Source organism: Bactrocera neohumeralis, unplaced genomic scaffold (genome assembly GCF_024586455.1).
Source record: "Bactrocera neohumeralis isolate Rockhampton unplaced genomic scaffold, APGP_CSIRO_Bneo_wtdbg2-racon-allhic-juicebox.fasta_v2 cluster09, whole genome shotgun sequence".
Lineage (NCBI taxonomy): Eukaryota > Metazoa > Arthropoda > Insecta > Diptera > Tephritidae > Bactrocera > Bactrocera neohumeralis.
Window position 1 is genome coordinate 1,193,122 of NW_026089622.1, and position 22,458 is coordinate 1,215,579.

General features: G+C 36.2%; 1 pseudogene; it reads left to right on the top strand.

Annotated features, from left to right (window-relative positions):
* The first annotated feature begins 13,610 nt into the window (after positions 1–13,610).
* LOC126764801 (small nucleolar RNA U3) lies at positions 13,611–13,813 on the top strand (annotated as a pseudogene).
* Positions 13,814–22,458: the final 8,645 nt, after the last annotated feature.

A 22,458-nucleotide genomic window follows, 5' to 3' on the forward strand; every position in this document is an offset into this window, starting at 1 on the left:
CGATAAATGTGAATTTATCAAAAAGGAAATCGAGTTCCTCGGTATAATAGTTGGCCAAAATGGAATTCGCACTACACAAAAAAGATAGAAGCTATAATAAATTTTCGACGGCCCAAAACTGTCCATGATTTACGCTCCTTTTTAGGAATGACCGGACATTATCGCAGATTTATAAAGGCGTACGCACAAATTGCAAAACCCCTGACTGAAATACTGAGAGGAGAGCTTGGAAGAGTTTCCAAGAATCAGTCTAAAAGGACACTTTTAAATCTAACAGCACAACAAGTAGAAACTTTTAAAGCCTGAAATAATTATTAGCAAACCGGAATCATTTCAAATGCCAGTAATTAAAAGGACGCAGCATAGAAGTCTTAACGACATCCCATTTTTTTAATTAATCAAGCGGGGACGCTCGATATTTCGGAGGGAGAAGTTAACACAATATTGTATGAACTTCTACATAAATTCCATTCCCACATTACATACAAACCGTTTGCATACTTTGGAGTCCTATTACAACCAAAAGCGCAACTGCGCTAAACGCGCATCCGCTAAATTCTTAAGTGAGCGAAACACGCGCAACCATGTCTTCTCCCCCAAAACCAAATAGCTGCAGGTGAGCGCTACACGCGCAAACCCTTTTAGCTGACCAAGCATATTTGGTCACGTAGGCCGGCTCAAGCATAGGTTAGATTATAAACCTTAAAGTTAAGTGTAGTCAGTTTTGTAATAAAGCTCAACAGAAGCACATAGTGCTGCTTATAAAAACGCATTGTTTTATTTTTTATGTTGTATGTTCAATATATTTGAAAGCAAAATTTTGACAATTTTTTAAATATTGATCAGCACAAAGTATGATAATGATAAACGCTTGTAATAAATACATATCGTCACCTGAAATGCAAAATAACGTAACAACATTTTCGGAAATTTACAATGGCGTAAATAAAACACGAAATAAAATGGAACATGAATGAAAAAAAATTTTAATATTGGTTAAAACTGGTTTATATCTCAGTGCAGATCTTGAAAATGTTGAACATATGTAATATTATGTATGCAATTTGAAGTAGTGAAGCGTAATCAATAAGACACTCAATTTCGAATTTTTTGATGATACGTTATTTTGCATTTCAGGTGACGACATGTATATTCACTTGAACTGCACGTTTAACACTAAAAGAAGCAGGTACGTGAACAACACCACACGCACAAAGGGATGTTATTCAGGGCCATCCAAGGAGAGGGGATTCTGTTAGGGTTTATTGGTCTTTTGAGAGTATATTTTCTTAGAATAGTATAATACAAGTATATACATAAAAGGGACACAAGTAGGCATTTTTGCTTGCTTCACTACCTGAATATGTATATACGTGGCATATCTGGGAAATGATGGATGGGATGGGGTGGTTCTTAGAAAAAAATCATTGGGAACATTTTTGTAGATAATTTTAAGATCTACAACTTTGCTGTGGGGTATTTTTTCGATAAAACTAACCGTTTTTGAGAAAAATCCAAAAAACCTAAAATTTTGACCTATGACCCCGAATAACTTCTTTAGCACACATGGGATCGATGGTAACTTTTGACACTTTATTTTTTATGGTAAACCTAAGGGAGGATGAAGTCATGTGTAGACGTTCACGCAAGTGTGGAAAGTTCTCTGATCGCCATTCACTTGGGAGTGGCCAGAAGCAGCTCACAGCTTCCGATCTTTGACCGAGTATCCTCTGGGGAGCCTAAGAACATCCGTTCGAAGGCGAGCTAAAGTGAGAAGGCGAAACATCCCCTACATAGGGTTGTGCGCTGGGTGTGGGACCCGCCACGTAAATAGCCCCCCCAATGAAAGATTACCAACTGCCTCGGATGAGAGACCCCCCTTTTGATGACGTCCATGGCAAACGAAATAAGGACTACGATATAAAGGAGCGCAAGTTTGGTGTTGAATTCCGTCGCCGAGTATTTTCATTCACTCCAGTGAATGAACGTCTAGCCACAATCCGCATCAAAGCGAGGTTCTTCAACATATCGCTGATTTGCGCCCACGACCCGACAGAAGAAAAAGACGATGTGACCAAAGATGCCGCCACGATGTTGAAATCGTGCTTGGCGACTTTAAGGTCAGGGTGGGCAAAGAAGGTACATTTGGTAATACGGTCGGTACATTCAGCCTCCACGACGAAACATCCCCAAATGGATTGAGGCTGATCGACTTCGCCGGGGCCCGAAATATGGTTATCTATGGTACTAGATTCCAGCATAAGAAGATACATCAAGCTACCTGGCTGTCTCCGGATCGAAAAGCCACCAACCAGATCGATCACGTTGTGAGAGACGGAAGACACATCTCCAGTGTTCTAGACGTGCGTACGCTCCGAGGTCTTAACATCGACTCGGACCACTATCTTGTTGCAACCAAGATTCGCACCCGCCTCTGGGCAGCAAAAAACGCACGTCGAAAAACACAATGAAGGTTCGACGTTGAGAAGCTGCAATCATAACAGACAGCCGAACGATTTGCTACTCGGCTTGCAGTCCTGCTCTCTGAGAGCACTCGTCAACAAATAAGGGGTATAAGGGAACTGTGGGACGGCATTTCAAACTCCATACGTACAGCTGCAACCGAAACCATTGGTTTTCGGAAAGTGCAAAAGAACAGCTGGTACGACGAGGAGTGCCGTGGTGCAGAGGAGAGAAAACAGGCTGCCTACCTCGCAACGTTACGATCGACCACAACACGTGCGGGATGGGATAGATACCAAGAGTTGAAGAGGGAAGCGAGATGCATTTGCAGACAAAAAAGAAAGAAGCCGAAATGCGTGAGTACGAAGAGTTTGATAAGCAGGCCGACAGGCTTACAAAAGGTTTCAAGACCGGAGCATTCTCTTGTAGAACCCCCAAAGGTGATCTAGTCACCGATGCCCAGAGCATACTTAAATTATGGAGGAAACACTTCTCCAGCCTGCTGAATGGCAGTGAACGCACAACGCCAGGAGAAGGCGAACCCGATTCCCCAATCGATGACGATGGAGCAGACGTTCCATTGCCCGACCATGAAGAAGTTCGAATAGCAATTGCCGCCTGAAGAACAACAACGCGGCAGGGGCCGACGGAGTGCCGGCCGAGCTATACAAATACGGCGGCGAAGAACTGATAAGGAGGATGCGTCAGCTTCTTTGTAAAATATGCTATGCTATGCCCAATCCATAAAAAAGGAGACCCCACAATCTGCGCCAACTACCGTGGGATTAGCCTCCTCAACATCGCGTATAAGGTTCTATCGAGCGTATTGTGTGAAAGGTTAAAGCCCACCGTCAACAAACTGTTTAGACCTTATCAGTGTGGCTTTAGACCTGGCAAATCAACAACCGACCATATATTCACCATGCGCCAAATCTTGGAAAAGACCCGTGAAAGGAGGATCGACACACACCACCTCTTCGTCGATTTCAAAGCTGCTTTCGACAGCACGAAAAGGAGCTGCCTTTATGCCGCGATGTCTGAATTTGGTATCCCCACAAAACTAACACGGCTGTCTAAACTGGCGTTATGCAACACGAAAAGCTTCGTCAGAATCGGGAAGGACCTCTCCGAGCCGTTTCAGACAAGGCGGCTCTCTATCGTGCGACTTTTTCAATCTGCTGCTGGAGAAAATAGTTCGAGCTGCAGAACTTAGTCGAGCAGGTACATTCTTTTATAAGAGTGTACAGCTACTGGCGTATGCCGATGATATTGATATCATCGGCCTCAACACCCGCGCCGTTAGTTCTGCTTTCTCCAGGCTGGACAAGGAAGCACAGAAAATGGGTCTGGCAGTGAACGACGGCAAGATGAAATATCTCCTGTCATTAAACAAACAGTTGTCGCACTCGCGACTTGGCTCTCACGTCACTGTTGACAGTCATAACTTTGAAGTTGTAGATAATTTCGTCTAGTTAGGAACCAGTATTAACACCACCAACAATGTCAGCCTGTAAATCGAACGCATGATTGCTCTTGCCAACAGGTGCTACTTCGGACTGAGTAGGCAATTGAAAAGTAAAGTCCTCTCTCGACGAACAAAAGCCAAACTCTATAAATCGCTCATAATTCCCGTCCTGCTATATGGTGCAGAGGCTTGGACGATGACAGCAACCGATGAGTCGACGTAACGAGTTTTCGAGAGAAAGGTTCTGCGAAAGATTTATGGTCCTTTGCGGGTTGGCCACGACGAATATCGCATTGGATGAAACGATGAGCTGTATGAGATATATGACGACATTGACATAGTTCAGCGAATTAAAAGACAGCGGCTACCCTGGCTAGGTCATGTTGTCCGAATGGACGAAAACACTCCAGCTCTGAAAGTATTCGACGCTGTACCCGCCGGGGGAAGCAGGGGAAGAGGAAGACCTCCACTCCGTTGGAAGGACCTAGTGGAGAAGGACCTGGCTTCGCTTGAAATATCCAATTGGCGCCACGTAGCTAAAAGAAGAAACGACTGGCGCGCTGTTGTTAACTCGGCTATAATCGCGTAAGCGGTATCTACGCCAAGGAGAGAAACCTATGGTCTCCACAAAAATTCAGCTTTACCGGAATTTTATTTATTTCAATTGTCCAAATTGTCCGGACAACGTGGTATGTCTATGTGTTGATAGTGTTCTAAGTCGTGAGGTGTTCACATTGCACAAACTTTTAAATAAAAATAATATCTTTATTTTTTTTTATTAAAATAACTTTATTTTCCTTCTTAAAATTATTCACATTCTTCTTCGAATGTTCAAATTCGGCTGCTTATTTTTAGTAAGTATTATATCTACATACATATACTCGTATTACTAAATATTATGCCTTAATTGCATATTTGGTCAGTTGGTTGGTGAATGCAAAGTAATCAAATTCTAAGGAATTCAAAAGAGTTGAATATGTTCGCCCCCTCCTTTTTTGTGCCAAATTAGAGTTTTATATTTTAATTTAGTGCTACGCCATAAATTTTTATGTTTTCGGTGTGGCAGTGGTTTGATTACGCCCATATACGAACTCGAACTTTTTTTGACAAGGAACGCGCTTACCAAGTTTTATCAAGATTTCTCAATTTATATTTATACTATGTGTGTATGTTTGTATGTATTGCATTATTTTATGCTGCTTCACTGCAAAAAGTACGACCACATTAAGTACTAGGACAGGACCAACACTAGTGACCGAAGTGTTCCAAACATATGGAAAAACAAGTAAGGAAGGGCTAAGTTCGGGTGTCACCGAATATTTTTATACTCTCGCATGATAAAGTGATAATCGAGATTTCATTATCCATCATCATTATTGTAAAGTTTTATTCCGCTATCATCATTGGTTCGTAATGCATATGTATATTATACAGAGAAGGCATCAGATGGAATTCAAAATAGCGTTATATTGGAAGAAGGCGAAGTTGTGAACCGATTTCACCCATGTACATGTAATCAGGGTGTTAAGAAAATATTATATACCGAATTTCATTGTAGGTCTAGTAGTTCCTGAGATATGGTTTTTGGTTCATAAGTGGGCGGCGCCACGCCCATTTTCAATTTAAAAAAAACCTGGGTGCAGCTTCCTTCTGCCATTTCTTCCGTAAAATTTAGTGTTTCTGACGTTTTTTGTTAGTCGGTTAACGCACTTTTAGTGATTTTCAACATAACCTTTGTATGGGAGGTGGGCGTGTTTATTAACCGATTTCTTCCATTTTTGAACTGTATATGGAAATGCCTGAAGGAAACGACTCTATAGAGTTGGGTTGACATAGCTATAGTAGTTTCCGAGATATGTACAAAAAACTCACTTTTCCAAAAAAATACTTCCAAATATGCCCCTCCCTAATGCAATCCCTTGTGCCAAATTTCACTATAATATCTTTATTTATGGCTAAGTTATGACGCTTTATAGGTTTTCGGTTTTCGCCATTTTGTGGGCGTGGCATTGGGCCGATTTTGCCCATCTTCGAACTTAACCTTCTTATGGAGCCAAGGAATACGTGTACCAAGTTTCATCATGATATCTCAATTTTTACTCAAGTTACAGCTTGCACGGACGGACTGACGGACGGACAGACAGACGGACGGACAAACGGATTTCAACTCTACTTGTCACCCTGATCACTTTGGTATATATAACCCTATATCTGACTCTTTTAGTTTTAGGACTTACAAACAACCGTTATGTGAACAAAACTATACTAATACTCTCCTTAGCAACTTTGTTTAGAGAGTATAAATATAGTTGCATTAACATTGCGATGTCATTGGAGAGGACCACATCTGCTCTCACACTGCATAACATAAGATCACCCATCAAACTACTTCCTTTAGACCAACAGATATTATACTTACACAAGACCACCTACCAAACTACTTCGTCTAGTCCGACATATATTCTACTTACAGTAGACCATGGCACGGTCTACTACCTAGTATTGTGGTCTAAATGGACCACATTTAAGAGTACTAATAGCTACTGTTTTTCCAATAAAATAATGGTTTTACTTGTTATTGCTTTTTAATTATAAAATTTTTAATTTATATACGTATATTAAACTTAAATTATTCAAATGAAAATTGTGGAATTCATCTGCACTACATACATTTTTTAATTTTTTTATATCACACTTAAATTATTATTAAAAAGATCAAAAAAAATATGTATATATTTATATACATCAAAAATCAAAAATATTAGTTTAATTTATGTTTTTATTATTCCTTATGATTCTTGGTCACAGAAACCTGCCGGAAATGCCTCTTTTTAACAACTTGAAAAGCTTTCCTTATTTCAGCTTCCGCATTTACGGATGTTTTTCCAATTGCTTCTGAAATAAATAAAAATCGATATACATACATATATATAATGTTTTGTCCTTAATAAATATTTTAATTGTCTGTTTAATCCAAACAAATACTCCTCTGCATTACTCCCACAAATTACATAAAGTAATAGAGGCGTAATGCAGAGGAATATCAACCGCCCCAACTTCACTCATCAGAACAGAAGGAGAATCAAAAAGAAACACCTTTCCCGCGCTTTTTATACAAAAGGAATTATATCCCGCCAACACAGCGAAACACAAGCGAACACGAAGTGAGACGTTTCTACACAAGTGAACAAAAAAACAAGAAAAAACGTTAACTTCGGTTGCACCGAAGCTAAATACCCTTCAAAGGTGCATTTCTGTTAGTAACTATGTGTTCAGTTTGTATGGAAGCTATATGCTATAGTTAACCGATCTGATCAATTTCTTCGGAGATTACATTGATGCCTTAGAAAATAATATGTACCAAATTTCGTGAATATATCTTGTTAAATGTGAAAGTTGTCCATGCAAGAACTTGATTCCGATCGTTCAGTTTGTATGGCAGCTATATGCTATAGTTAACCGATCTGAACAATTTCTTCGGGGATAACAGTGCTGCTTTAGAAAATAATATGTACCAAATTTCGTGAATATATCTTGTCAAATGTGAAAGTTGTCCACACAAGAACTTGATTCCGATCGTTCAGTTTGTATGGCAGCTATATGCTATAGTTAACCGATCTGAACAATTTCTTCGGGGATTACATTGTTGCCTTAGAAAATAATATATACCAAATTTCGTGAATATATCTTGTGAAATGTGAAAGTTTTCCATACAAGCATTTGATTCCGATCGTTCAGTTTGTATGGCAGCTATATGTTATAGTGGTCCGATATCGGCCGTTCCGACAAATGAGCAGCTTCTTAAAGAGAAAATGACGTTTGCAAAATTTCAAAAGGATATCTTAAAAACTGAGGGACTAGTTCGTATATATACAGACGGACAGGCGGACAGACAGACGGACATGGCTAAATCGACTCAGCTCGACATACTGACCATTTATATATATACTTTATAGGGTCTCCGACGATTCCTTCTGGGTGTTACAAACTTCGTGACAAACTTAATATACCCTGTTCAGGGTATAAAAAGCGAAAGTGCACCATCCCGCGATAAAGTGAAACATTTGTATATCTTTTTCAACTTTATGACAAGTGAACATAAGTGGAACATTCTATAAAAGGTGACCAAACACCGGAGAGGAAAAAGCACTTCGATCAAACACATCAACACAGGAGATAAAGGAATCATAATCCACAACAGGTTGTAATAATTAAATAAACTAACATACTAGAATTACATACAAATTATATCTCTACAAAATAAACCAATTAACCCGTATTGGTAACACACACACACCCATATATTTATATATACACACAATTATATTTGTATATATACCCAAATTGAATATTAAACCAGAGTTTTATTACGTTTAAACTTAAATTAATTATCTTTTAATTATTCGCTATCGGCCCCATACGTCGACATACCCCGACATTGTCCTTACTTTTAATAACGGTATAAACATTGCTGAAATCCTTTAAGCATTTTTTGTTGGCTATTCCATCTATGTTATATTCAAGGCAGAATTTACGTTCCAAAACCTTTTCAAAATTTTTTGCAACTTCTCCTTGCAGTAAATATTTTATTGCTGAAATCTGAAAAGTTTAAAATGAAATTGGGTTAGACGTTGCTGCATTTATTGCAGCCATAATTGGAGCTATCTAAGTAATAAAAATTGCGAATGTAATTAAAAGAACAAACAGTATAAATTTAAAAATCAGTAGTTCCCTTACTTACAAATGATTGGGATATTCCAGCGTTCATCCGGCGAAGCTTTCCAGCTGTTTCCATCTCTATAGTCTTGCTTATTTTGATCAAAATCAAATACATACATATGTACAAATGTATATAAAAAAAATAAAAATTTTAATTAGTGCAGCCATGTAATATTGGTGTAAAAAGCAATTGGTCGTTATGTGGCAAATATAACATTTTACAACTTATGTTTTCAACTGAAAACACTTCATTCTCAGTTCTGGTTGCCGTATCAGCTAAACATGTACCCAAGGCTGGAAAGGAGTCTAAAGGTTCTTTGAAAAAACTAGTGATATTAACATATCGTCTTCCAATTATTACCCCAGAGCCGGAATCCGATTTTTCAAAAGCTTGAATATTTATAATAATAAAGGGTAGATTAAACAGATATTATTTGGACTTTTTGTGCTAAAAAAATACTTCAGGTTGGAATAAGCTTTAATATTTGAATTTATTTCTTTAAATCTTGTTATTTTAGATTCAACTATAAAGTCAGAATATGTATTTATATCAGTTAATTGTTTTAAAATTTTTGTTGGCTTTCTAACTTGTTTTTTTAAGGTTTGTTAAAAATTTTCGAAATCATATGCAGAAAAATTCTGAATAGATCCTAACGCTTTTACACTATCAACTAAGTGCAGTAGACTGTGAACCATGTATGAAACACTATCATCTCCAAATATTTTGGGAAAATTTTCAACGAATAATTTCAAGGCGTCTTCCTCATTTCTTAAATTTGCATTTACATTTTTTGAGCATGACAGCAATCTGCAAGCGCAATGTAATAACAAAAACTCATAATATATGCATATCTTCGGAAATTTCGGATCGGAAATTTTTATTTTATTTGTTACAGATAGTCGCTTTTCATAACTTAATTTATTTTTTAAAATTCTAACTAAAAACTTTTTCATAACTCCAAGATCGATTAAATGCGTTGGATCTAAAGGTACTTGTGTTATCATTTTTAAATTTATTTTTTCAAATGGGGTTTTATTTGTGCGAAATCTTATTTGGTGGTGATCAATGTGTCTTCGGAGATCGAAATCTTCATTACTTACACTTTCTCCTACTTTCGCGGGATATACAAGGGTATTTCTAATTTTTTTTTGCTTCTGCTGTGCACTTTGAACACCCATGAGCTGTTGTGTGATGTCGAATACCACAAGCAAATGCTCTAGCTGGTGCATCACATATTAACGATCTAATTTTTATACTCTCGCAACAAGTTGCTAAGGAGAGTATTATAGTTTTGTTCACATAACGGTTGTTTGTAAGTCCTAAAACTAAAAGAGTCAGATATGGGGTTATATATACCAAAGTGATCAGGGTGACGAGTAGAGTTGAAATCCGGATGTATGTCTGTCCGTCCGTCCGTCTGTCCGTCCGTCCGTCCGTGCAAGCTGTAACTTGAGTAAAAATTGAGATATCATGATGAAACTTGGTACACGTATTTCTTGGCTCCATAAGAAGGTTAAGTTCGAAGATGGGCGAAATCGGCCCACTGCCACGCCCACAAAATGGCGGAAACCGAAAACTTATAAAGGGTCATAACTTAGCCATAAATAAAGATATTATAGTGAAATTTGGCACAAAGGATTGCATTAGGGAGGGGCATATTTGGAAGTATTTTTTTGGAAAAGTGGGCGTGGCCCCGCCCCTACTAAGTTTTTTGTACATATCTCGGAAACTACTATAGCTATGTCAACCCAACTCTATAGAGTCGTTTCCTTCAGGCATTTCCATATACAGTTCAAAAATGGAAGAAATCGGATAATAACCACGCCCACCTCCCATACAAAGGTTATGTTGAAAATCACTAAAAGTGCGTTAACCGACTAACAAAAAACGTCAGAAACACTAAATTTTACGGAAGAAATGGCAGAAGGAAGCTGCACCCAGGTTTTTTTTAAATTGAAAATGGGCGTGGCGCCGCCCACTTATGGACCAAAAACCATATCTCAGGAACTACTAGACCTACAATGAAATTCGGTATATAATATTTTCTTAACACCCTGATGACGTGTACGAAATAGGGGTGAAATCGGCTTTGAATTCCATCTGATGCCTTCTCTGTATAATAACTCGTATACATTAGGAACCAATGATAATAGCGGAATAAAACTTTACACAAATACGGTATTTGAAAAATATGTAAATGACGTATAATGAAATCTCGATTATCACTTTATCATGCGAGAGTATAAAAAGTTCGGTGACACCCGAGCTTAACCCTTCCTTACTTGTTAAATTATATATTTTACCACCTAATTCTAACTCATTTACACTGAGAAACTGAAATTCGTTAACAAAACAGCTCAAAAACTTATCAATATCTCTTGGCTTTTGTTTGCCTTTATATATACTTACCGGAAATACAGATATATTTGGAATATTAACTATTCGTATTAAAATTGGCCAAAGTTGAGTTTTTGAACTGTTGAATAATGGCAGGCCATCAATATTAATGTCAAATACAATTTCCTTATACTCTAACACAATACTTTAAATTTTTTGAATTTGATTTTTAAGGCCAAGATGAACATATTTTCCCGGAGGAATTTGTTCAATTACGACTTCTTCATTTTTCAAGTCCATAAGAACTGAAAGACTTAAGGGCACGTCCAAATTTTCTTCCTTCAAAATAAATAAAAGCTCTCGTAAACTTTTGTGACCTATTCTATTTTTTATTTGCCATGCTCTAATTTTTTTGCGAAAAGTTTTTTGTAATGGAAGTTTTTTGCTTGTCGCATCATTACAATGTATATAATTGCAATGCGCAACATTCGCAGTAGCGGCATTGTTTCCCCGAATTTGCGCAGACGCCTCATTCTTAACAGCTAATTGCTCTTCATATACATATACATATCTCTTTTTGCTTTAAAAAGCCGTTTTAAATGCCTTCTTGAGCAATTCATTTTATTTTTGCCCTTATTACAAAATTATTCGAACAATTATAAAAATTTTCCCTCACTATACTCACCAAAATCCACGAAATCGTTATTTGTAAAAATTTCCACTAATCACTTGCGTCCGCCACGACAATTTACACATGAGTAAATATAGGGGTGTGCGATATACATAATTTGAATACAACGATTTATCGTTTTTTTTAAACAAATAAGAGCGCATTCACAAAATGGGGTAAATATTAATAAATTCTTCAACGTAGCAATAAATAACTGATATGAATGTTAATAAATGTTTTTTGAAATATATTAAAATAATGTTCAATCACATTTTAAGAAAAAATATATCGATATCTCAATACAATTTATTTAAAAATATCGTTAATTTTATGATATCTATTGCTAAAATAACCGAATTAAATTGCCGAACAACCTCGAAAAAGACGATGTTCAATTTCGGACATGGTCCAGTGCAGCATACCATGTGGTTAAGTATGTAACCAGGTTTCATCGCCACTACTTCGAAACATGATCTAATTGGACTACGTGGTCTTCAAATTTTAGCAGGGTTGATATGGGGTTGTTTTCAAGTGTACAATTCAATACATGTCTGAACCATCAACATCTCGAGAATATTGCCTTAAAGTTTTAGGTCATTCGGAGAAAAACTAACGAAGTTACAGCAGGTTGAATAACGGTACCCCTAACTTAGGTTTGCGCGCCTTCCAGCTACCTGCGCTGAGTGTACCAAACTTTGAATCGATTTTCCCAAATATGTCATTTTTAAAGCCGGTGACCAGCCTACAGAAAAAATTACTGCATCGATCGTTTTGAAATTTTGTACAAATATTCTACATATATATAGCTCTAGAATAACGTCAAGTTTTTCCAAAAATTTCAATTCTTAAGAATTTTACAATAACAAATAGGACGATTTTTTCGTCTAAAATCGTCATTTTGGCTTGAAAATGGTACCAAAAATTTAAAAATTGAAAAATTAAAAAAAACTCGACGTCAATTGAAAGATAAACTAATAAAGTAAAGAAAGCATTTTGATTTTTTGGTTTCAGATGATCCAGTGATGCTGTAGGCTGGTCACCGCACAAAAACTTTTTTTCGAGGGGCCTGCAGAGATCGACGATAAATCCGTTATTCCTCGCTATTTTTCGATACAACTTTTTTTACATATCCTTCAAATATTGTACTTTCATATAACAATAAGTAAAATAAACCTACAGCAATAATTAAAAAAAAAAAAATTCACGAAAAGGTCTGTTTTCGACGAAACAAACCTTACCCCCCCTTAAGGCAGTGCACACTGGTCGATTTCATAGGCCAAAAATAAATAAATAAAAGTTTGAAATTTACCACTGTTTATACCAAGGCTATTTCTTAAAACACCAATAAAACTAACGGTAAATACATTTTTGGCCTATCCTATTCATAGGGGCTACGAAAAGCAAGAGAATTGAGACAATAGAAAAACACGGACTGTGCAGCGAAAATAGCTAAAAAATTATCTCTTATATACGTAATAAATTAAATTGCGATATAAAATCGTGTTTAATCCCCATAAATCGAAATGAGTATTGATAATAAAGGCATATGTTATATAACAAAGTAGTTTTTATGTTATAATATGTTGTTTTATTATTTTAAAACAATTGCTTTATAAGTGCCCTTTTTAATGGTATGTTTTTCCTTATACAACGATTTAAGGTATACAAAAAGTTGTGATCCCTGTCTCGCCCTTAAATGAACCAAGTCTGTTTATATTAGTTAATGTTTTCTAAGTCTATGCTTTTGATTTCAGCTGCAGCTTTTTGCTCGGCTTTTCTACCAACAACACAATGTTGCCATGCTTATGCTGTTGTTGTTTTTGTAGAACAATGTTTCAATTTTTGGTTGGTGACATATTCACATGTGTGCGCATATGTATGTTTGTATGTTTGTATGCTTGTGCTATTTTGCGTATCTTTTGGTTGAAATACTCTGCGTTGGCCGTTGAAAAATTAAGGCTATACTTTACGGGATCATTTCTGTAGTTAGTCTTCATATACATTTTTTGGAAATCGACCCGCTATGACGAGGTATATCGTTTTATCTGACAGTGTGAGGTTTAAGAAGTTCATTTCTAATTTTGTCTTGTGGCATATTAGAAATGATGTTTCTTCGAAAATCGTTCGCTTACAACGGATAAAACGACTTCTGAGTGGTGATTTTAATGAATAAATTCCTTTTGGTTGTAATGCCCTGCGTTGGCCGTTGAAAAGTTAAGACTATACTTCTCAGGATCATTCATTCCTTTCATTTCTTCAAAGAAATTAATGACATTTAGAAATATGCATATTTGCATTATTTCGTTGTCATTTCCATATTCGTAGCAATAGAATTTCTATGGCATATGTAAAGCAATGGCCGCCGATTGTCACCCCTTGCCGCTGTAGCAGCTTCGCCTACAAACATGCTTAAACGTGTATGTATGTATACGTATGATCGTGAATACATATCGACGCAGATTTTTGCGAGAAGCACCAGAAAGTTGTGCAATTTATGATTTTTGGCTTTTGCCATTGTCGCGAAAAAACGACTTGTTGGCAAAGGCATGCTCGAGGAAAAGTTACGGCCTCTGATTTCATGAATGAAGCGAGATCGCTTGTGGAATTTGCGCCTGCGTTCATAAATGAATTCGTTTTTGTTGTAAAATGTACTACACTTGTTCTTCGGCAATTTGGCTGCCATATTGTCTTGTGAAGATCAATTTTTTGTTGGTGACATATTCATATGTGTACGCATATGTATGTTTGTATGCTTGTACATTATTTGTTTGGCAATGTATGCAAATATATGTACATATAAGTATATATGAATGTATGAACATGCAAGTCAATGCGCGCACATGTAATAAGTAGGTATATTGATAAGTGATGAAAATATGATTTCAATTTCTGAACGCGCACATGCGTATACATACACTCATATGAGCATGTGCTGATACACAAGATAGGATAGAAGATGTATGCCTTTTAACATCGTATACTATACAAATAAATATTTTTCTTACTAATAGAAATTAAATTTATCACAGCAATATACATAATATACATATACATAATATTGCTGTGATAAATTTAATTTCTATTAGTAAGAAAAATACTTATTAGTATAGTATACGATGTTAAAAGCAAAAAATTAAAAATTTATTCTGTCGAGATTCGAACCCGAGACCTGTGGTAGCATCTTGACTTTCCAAGCGCTTACCACCAACACCACCATTGACACTTAGGTTGCGCTGACTTAAGTATGGTTTGGTTATGCATGTACATAAGAAACATACGATGGTTCTAATAATTTTGTTTAAGTATAGAAATATGCTTTTGTAGAACATTTGCTTTCGCAAACATACAGACAAATGTGCAAACGACATAATATATGTATGTATGATTGTTTCGGATTTTGCTTCTACGCCGGTCAAATTTCTATACAAAAATCGGCTGAAATGTGTGAGAAAATAAAAAATGGACAACTAGGGCAAATAATTTTTAAAAAATTTATTGACAATTAAATATAAATGAAAATACATGTAAATTTACTTAAATTTATTTAAATTTATTGAAATTTCCTTTCGCATTTTTCGGCACTTTCAAATTAATTAATATAAGTAAAATTCACGACTTAACCCGCACACGTCTTATTCGCGCAAAATTTCCAACTTTATGAAAATTGGCGCAATTATTGACACTTCAATTTTATGTAAAGTTTAAAACATGTTTACATATGAATATATAATGTAGATTCGCGCAAAATTTCCAACTTTATGAAAATTGGCGCAATTATTGGCACTTCAATTTTATGTAAAATTTAAAACATGTTTACATATGAATATATAATGTATTTGATTTTGGCGCAATTATTGACACTTGTCTTAATATACAAAATTGGGCCAAAACGAAACAATGAAATACATAATTACTTTTGCATGTCAATATGGAAATGCCGACGGCAAAACGCAAAGGCATATATTGCACATACATACATACAAGCGATTTCTTGGTTGAAGGCAAAAATTGAAGCATGAGAAATTGAAATGTCGACGGCAAAACGAAATTGCTTACATTCCTACATTGCGTATGAATCATGAAAATATCATCATAATGTTTAGGTAATTCTTTTATATATTTAAAATGAGTTATTATAAAATAAGATCAAATTAGCATTAAATAATTTGAAAAATAATAAATCAAAAATAAAAGAGTTCTGCATACATATTTCCATCCTATGGAATATTAAAGAAATCAATTTATAAATACATATGTATATTTCTGTCTCTTCATATTCTCGGTTAGAATATGTGAGAGAATTTTAAAAAATGTTAAAATTGCGAGGCGAATTCCGACCTACCTGATCTTCACAAGACAATATGGCAGTCAAATTAGCTGGACCTCCGATCAATGTTGATAAAATAAATGACAGTGATAATACACATAACACAGCGGATTCCAGTTTATGTGATGGTAAGTTTCTCTTGAATATTTCAATTGTCCGTAATAGATGCACCTTGTGCATTAAACTTGTGCCTTGAAACTAATATCCATTGAATTGGCAAAAATTTTAAATTGATTTTACAGCGGAAAAAAACAGTGTAGCCCATGTTTCAAGAGGAGGGAAAACAGCACAATATTATCGTGAATACCGAGCACGAAAGAAAGCAGAGCGGGAAAAGGAGAAATTGGAAATGATAGCTGGCAGTCAAACGAAGAAGAGGAAAACAGCTGCGGAATATCAGAGAGCGCGTAAAAAAAGATTCAACGTTTGCTGTTCCATCAATCTCTACGGGAGCATCTATAACTACTCATGAATCAACGGTGGTCAATTCACCGATAACTGCTGGGCCTTCAACGCGTGTTGATGGATTACAAAAGAGAGATGATTACGCTGCGTATTCTCTTCCGCAACGAAGAGACAGAACTACTTTTCTTGTCAAAGTTCCTTCATTTAGACTTTGTTTATTCTTCATTTTATGTGCATAATAAATTTATAAAATGTGAACTTAAGTTTTCTAGTTTTCTTTCATACAAAATGATATGCATTTCTTGGAATATCACTAAGAAGTATAACTTCATCCGCGCGTAGGGACTCCACGCACCTTTTTTTATACTCTCGCAACAATGTTGCTAACGAGAGTATTATAGTTTTGTTCACATAACGGTTGTTTGTAAGTCCTAAAACTAAAAGAGTCAGATATAGGGTTATATATACCAAAGTGATCAGGGCGACGAGTAGAGTCGAAATCCGGATGTCTGTCTGTCCGTCCGTCTGTCCGTCCGTCCGTGCAAGCTGTAACTTGAGTAAAAATTGAGATATCATGATGAAACTTGGTACACGTATTCCTTGGCTCCATAAGAAGGTTAAGTTCGAAGATGGGAAAAATCGGCCAATTGCCACGCCCAGAAAATGGCGGAAACCGAAAACCTATAAAGTGTCATAACTAAGCCATAAATAAAGATATTAAAGTGAAATTTGGCACAAAGGATCGCATTAGGGAGGGGCATATTTGGACGCAATTGTTTTGGAAAAGTGGGCGTGGCCCCGCCCCCTACTAAGTTTCTTGTACATATCTCGGAAACTACTATAGCTATGTCAACCAAAGTCTACAGAGTCGTTTTCTTCAGGTATTTCTATATACAGTTCAAAAATGGAAGAAATCGGTTAATAACCACGCCCACCTCCCATACAAAGGTTATGTTCAAAATCACTAAAAGTGCGTTAACCGACTAACAAAAAACGTCAGAAACACTAAATTATACGGAAGAAGTGGCAGAAGGAAGCTGCACCCAGGCTTTTTTTTTAAATTGAAAATGGGCGTGGCGCCGCCCACTTATGGACCAAGAACCATATCTCAGGAGCTACTAGACCGATTTCAATGAAATTCGATATATAATATTTTCTTAACACCCTGATGACATGTACGAAATATGGGTGAAATCGGTTCGCAACCACGCCTTCTTCCAATTTTGAATTCCATCTGATGCCTTCTCTGTATAATACGAGTATAAACATTAGGAACCAACGATGATAGCGGAATAAAACTTTACAAAAATACGGTATTTGAAAAATATGTAAATGACGTATTATGAAATCTCGATTATCACTTTACCATGCGAGAGTATAAAATGTTCGGTGACACCCGAACTTAGCCCTTCCTTACTTGTTTCATCATACATATGTACATACACATATTTGAGCTTTGATTTTCATTTTATAATTTACTCACTTTTATCAAATGTTTGTTTTATACGTATATATATGTATATATTATACGTATATATGTATACATATGTATATATTATACGTATATATGTATATATATCATAGGCACATCATATCGGTGTAAACTTTCACTTTCAAATATATAATTTTTGAATTTTGGTGTTTAGAAAATATGTGAAGAAATATCACCTATCACCGAAGCAAATTTAATAAAGCTTCATTATTTACTTATTAGAAGCTTCGTTAACAAAAAACTTGATATTAACTTTTAAAAAGTTTCAAAGGAAAAACAGTTATCCTGAGCCAACAAAGGTCTCAGAATCTGATGTTGAAGTTGAGATAAAAAAATTATTGGACCACATCATACATGAAAGAACTAACGGATCGCTACAAATCAGGACTTGCTAAACCGATTGCTTTTGAGCTTAGATCCTTTCATCACCGGTCAAAGAAACTATCATGCAAAAATAAATCAATTTTATTAAAATCAGTTTTTGATTAGTTGAATAATATTAAAAGAATTCCTTTTTTCGTTTATCAAATTTTTTAGTTTAATATAATTAATTAAAATTTGTTACCATCGGTGGGTGGCAGAGTTGGAAACGAGAGAGGTAGATTTTAAAAAGCTTTGGCACTTTTATATATGCAGTAGAAGTATTTTTGGCCGCTGATTCCATACAAGACAGACCACTGTGCAGTGGTCGGCATGAGAGGATCTGTCACTGTGTTGGTGAGCACGAAAAAAAAGTAGCCAGTGAGAAATTGGAATTAAAATTAAGCAAATTTTATAAGCAAAATCATAAAATAAAATAAATTCAATAAAATTTGAAAATTAAATATGTTTTCACTACGTTGGAGCAAAAATATATGAAAACATTCAATAAAACTAAAAGCTATATATAAATAGACGATTATTCAAACCTCAGAGCAAATAATAAACAGATAAATAAGAAGTTCTGCAGTTTCTCGAAATGAAGGGAATAATTTATATATATAATATAAGTATAGCTTAAACTAATTGTTTAATGTTATATCTTTAATACATTTATCTATGTCAATCTTTTTATGACAATTTCTTATTAAAATAATGTTTTTTAAATGGGTTGAAGAAATTTTATTGCGTTGTTTCAGAGAGCTGCAACGAGTATGATAAAATCAGAACAAACAGTCGTGCCAAAAACACAATCAAATCAATTCAGTTCAGCATAGACAACATTGTTAATCAATTCGAGTAGCCGCCAGCGTCAACTGATCTGATGCAACACGAACAATCCGTTCTTCGGCAATCACGATCGTGTAAACGTATGGCTGGCTTCGGTTGCAATCGTATCATGTCAGTTCATAGCGTTGCGACGTTTGTTTGAATTGAAATGAAACTTTGGGTAAACGATAAGTAAATCTTCGAGTAAATCTATGGGTTTTCCATTTACGTATAACATGTGTACATACATATATACATACATACTTGTATATACAAACATATGTATTTGAAATAGAACAAAAGTGCACTAGTAAATCAGTGTTTAGGGGATATAAGTTAACGCAACATACGCCGAAATTGGCTTACATAGCTTTTACAAATAACCAACCACTAAAAGCTTACGTAAGCATGCGACTTGGACAGCGGTCGCTATCCCACGGTTAAACGACACCACACGCGCATCCAGAGTAAATGACGATACAGCGCCGCCGCTACTTGAGAACGTCAGTGCTGCTTTTCAACAACAACAACGGCTTCAACGCACCTGTACGTGCAACGTGATTTGCTAGCATAAATTAGGCGTAAGAAGATTTTTGTAATTAATTCTAGGTTGGGTTTTCAACAATAAACACACGGCTCGCTGCCAAATAATAATTGTGTTTTAAATGTGAACAAATAAATAAATAACTGGCGCCCAACGTGCTAGTCGCGACTGAATAAGTTAATCGAGTAAAGGCCCTTAATAAGTGCCTCGCGCTTTGGCTCAAACTACTAAACAGGACGTGACAGCAGAATCAAAAAGGGATAACTTCGGTGGAAGAAAGCCCGGACCCAACGAAGAGTGCGCAACGTTGGACCCCAAGTAGCCCCGGCAAAAAGGAAAAATCCAATGCGCCGTTGGACTTTAATGTAAGAACGTAAATTAAGAATTTAAGTGAATAGAAATAAGAGTTTAATTCAATAAAAATAAGTGAAACAGTAAATTTTTTAGTGAAATTTAGTTGAGAGAAACTTATAATAAATTAAGCAACTTATTACAGAGAAGTGCATTGTTAGCGTAGGTCTAGAAAAAAAATACAAAACAGATTTTTTTCAATTTAAACTATAACAAAAAGCTTGTACAGCTTATAATAAAATAAAATAAGGAACCTGGATCAGTTCCAGTTCTTATAACACTAAAAACAACTCTGCGATTCACCACCAAAGGGACCCTCCAGAGATTGATAAATCCAATAAAAACAAAACGTAGTTACAAATTGGTAACATAAGAATAAAACATAATTTCAATTTTAATTTTTATGTACATTTTTTGATCATTCTCAAATTTTTCGAGTTAAAAAACTTCAAAATGAGCAATCCCGAATCCATTATCAGACCCCCCATTCTTAATACCAATGTACCACCACCATCCACTAACCCCCAGGCAACCCCAGAATTAGCCAATATAATTCGCAATATAGTATACCAGGTGATTTTGGCAGAAGCACCGTCATTGATTCAGAATATTATCCACCCAACAAGCACAATAGTAACGGATCAAACAATAGACCCCAGACACGCAGGAAACGTCGCTTTGGAATCCTACAACACTCCTGTAGACTGGGAGGCCATTTCGAAATACCTCAACACACACTACGCCGACAAACGCGACATCAGCTCTTTAGAATACCAAATGTCATCTTTATATCAAGGCAATAAAACAATAAACGAATTTTACCAAGATGTGTTCTCACATCTTTCCTTAATTTTAAACAAAATTGCTTGCCTCGAAATAGGACCAGAGTCCGTAAACATACTGACGAAAACCTACCGCGATAAAGCATTGGATACATTTGTTAGGGGATTAAACGGCGAACTTCCAAAATTACTTGGAATTAAAGAGCCGACCGATCTACCCCAAGCACTCCAGTTGTGTATGAGATTGGAGAACCAAAACTTCAGAACTCAGCACGCCTTCGGGAACCAACCCACATTCCGGAAATCACACCCACCACCACTTCCACCAAGGAAGCAACAGCACTTAACGCAAGCCTTTTACCCAAGCCTTGCCCACATACCACATCCAATGCCTCTCATGCAACAAACAGCATATAAAACTTTACAGCCCCAATATCAACAGTATCCTCAATACCAACGATACCTAACCTACCCGCAAAATCAACCACCAAAACCCAATCAATACCAAAATCCGCCACCTAGACCCAATTACCAACAGAACCTACCACCAAGACCAATTCAACCCAAACCCCCAATTCCAATGGAAATAGATGATTCGCAAAGGACAAAACAAGTAAATTACATGAACCGAACAATAACGGCTTCGCCGGAATACGACCGAACACGATTTCAAACCAAGTACACCTACCATACAAACAGCACAGAATTAACCATATTGAACCCGTTGACAATACTATTAATGATCCAGAACAGCAGAACGAAGAGCAAGACGGACAACCATGGGAAGATTACTATAATCAGTACACTTCACACGACAATACCCCGGCAGAAGATTCTAGCGAATTCTCCGACATTCATTTTTTAGGTTAACAAATTCAACGTTACCCTACTTTCAATGTAAAGATGGTAACGGAGAAATCCTGAAATTCTTAATAGACACAGGTTCTAACAAGAACTATATTCAACACCAACTTGCCAAAAACCCCATTTCAAACAACGAAAATTTCTATGCCAGCTCAGCAGGAGGGAACATCGAAATCAGGCATTACACTTTTCTCAACCTTTTTGGACTTAACGACGAAAATCTAAAATTTTTCATTCTACCTACCCTAAAATCCTTTCATGGAATTCTAGGTAATGACAGCCTTAAGCAGTTAGAAGCAATAATTTTCACTTCAAAAAATTATATGCTATTAAAAAATAACATAAAAGTCGTCATCAAACAGCACACAGCAAAATCAATAAATAATATCGAAATTAGAACGGAACATCTCACACTTGGACAGACAGAAAAACTTCGAAATTTATGTAATAGATACCCGCAACTTTTTTCCGACCCAGACGAAAAATTAACGTACACTACCGTTGTAAGGGCCGAAATTAAGACGACCACTCAAGATCCAGTATATTCCAGATATTACCCTTATCCCATGTCCCTTAAGGATGAAGTCGAAAAACAATTGACAAAATTACTCGAGGATGGTATAATAAGGCCTTCTCGATCCCCCTATAACTCCCCAATCTGGATAGTACCGAAAAAAGTTAATGCATCTGGCACAAAGAAGTACAGAATGGTAATTGACTACCGCAAACTTAATACAGTTACGATAGCCGATCGCTATCCCATCCCAGATATAAATGAGGTACTCTCTCAACTCGGACAAAACAAATTCTTTACAGTTCTTGACCTGAAAAGTGGCTTCCATCAGATTCC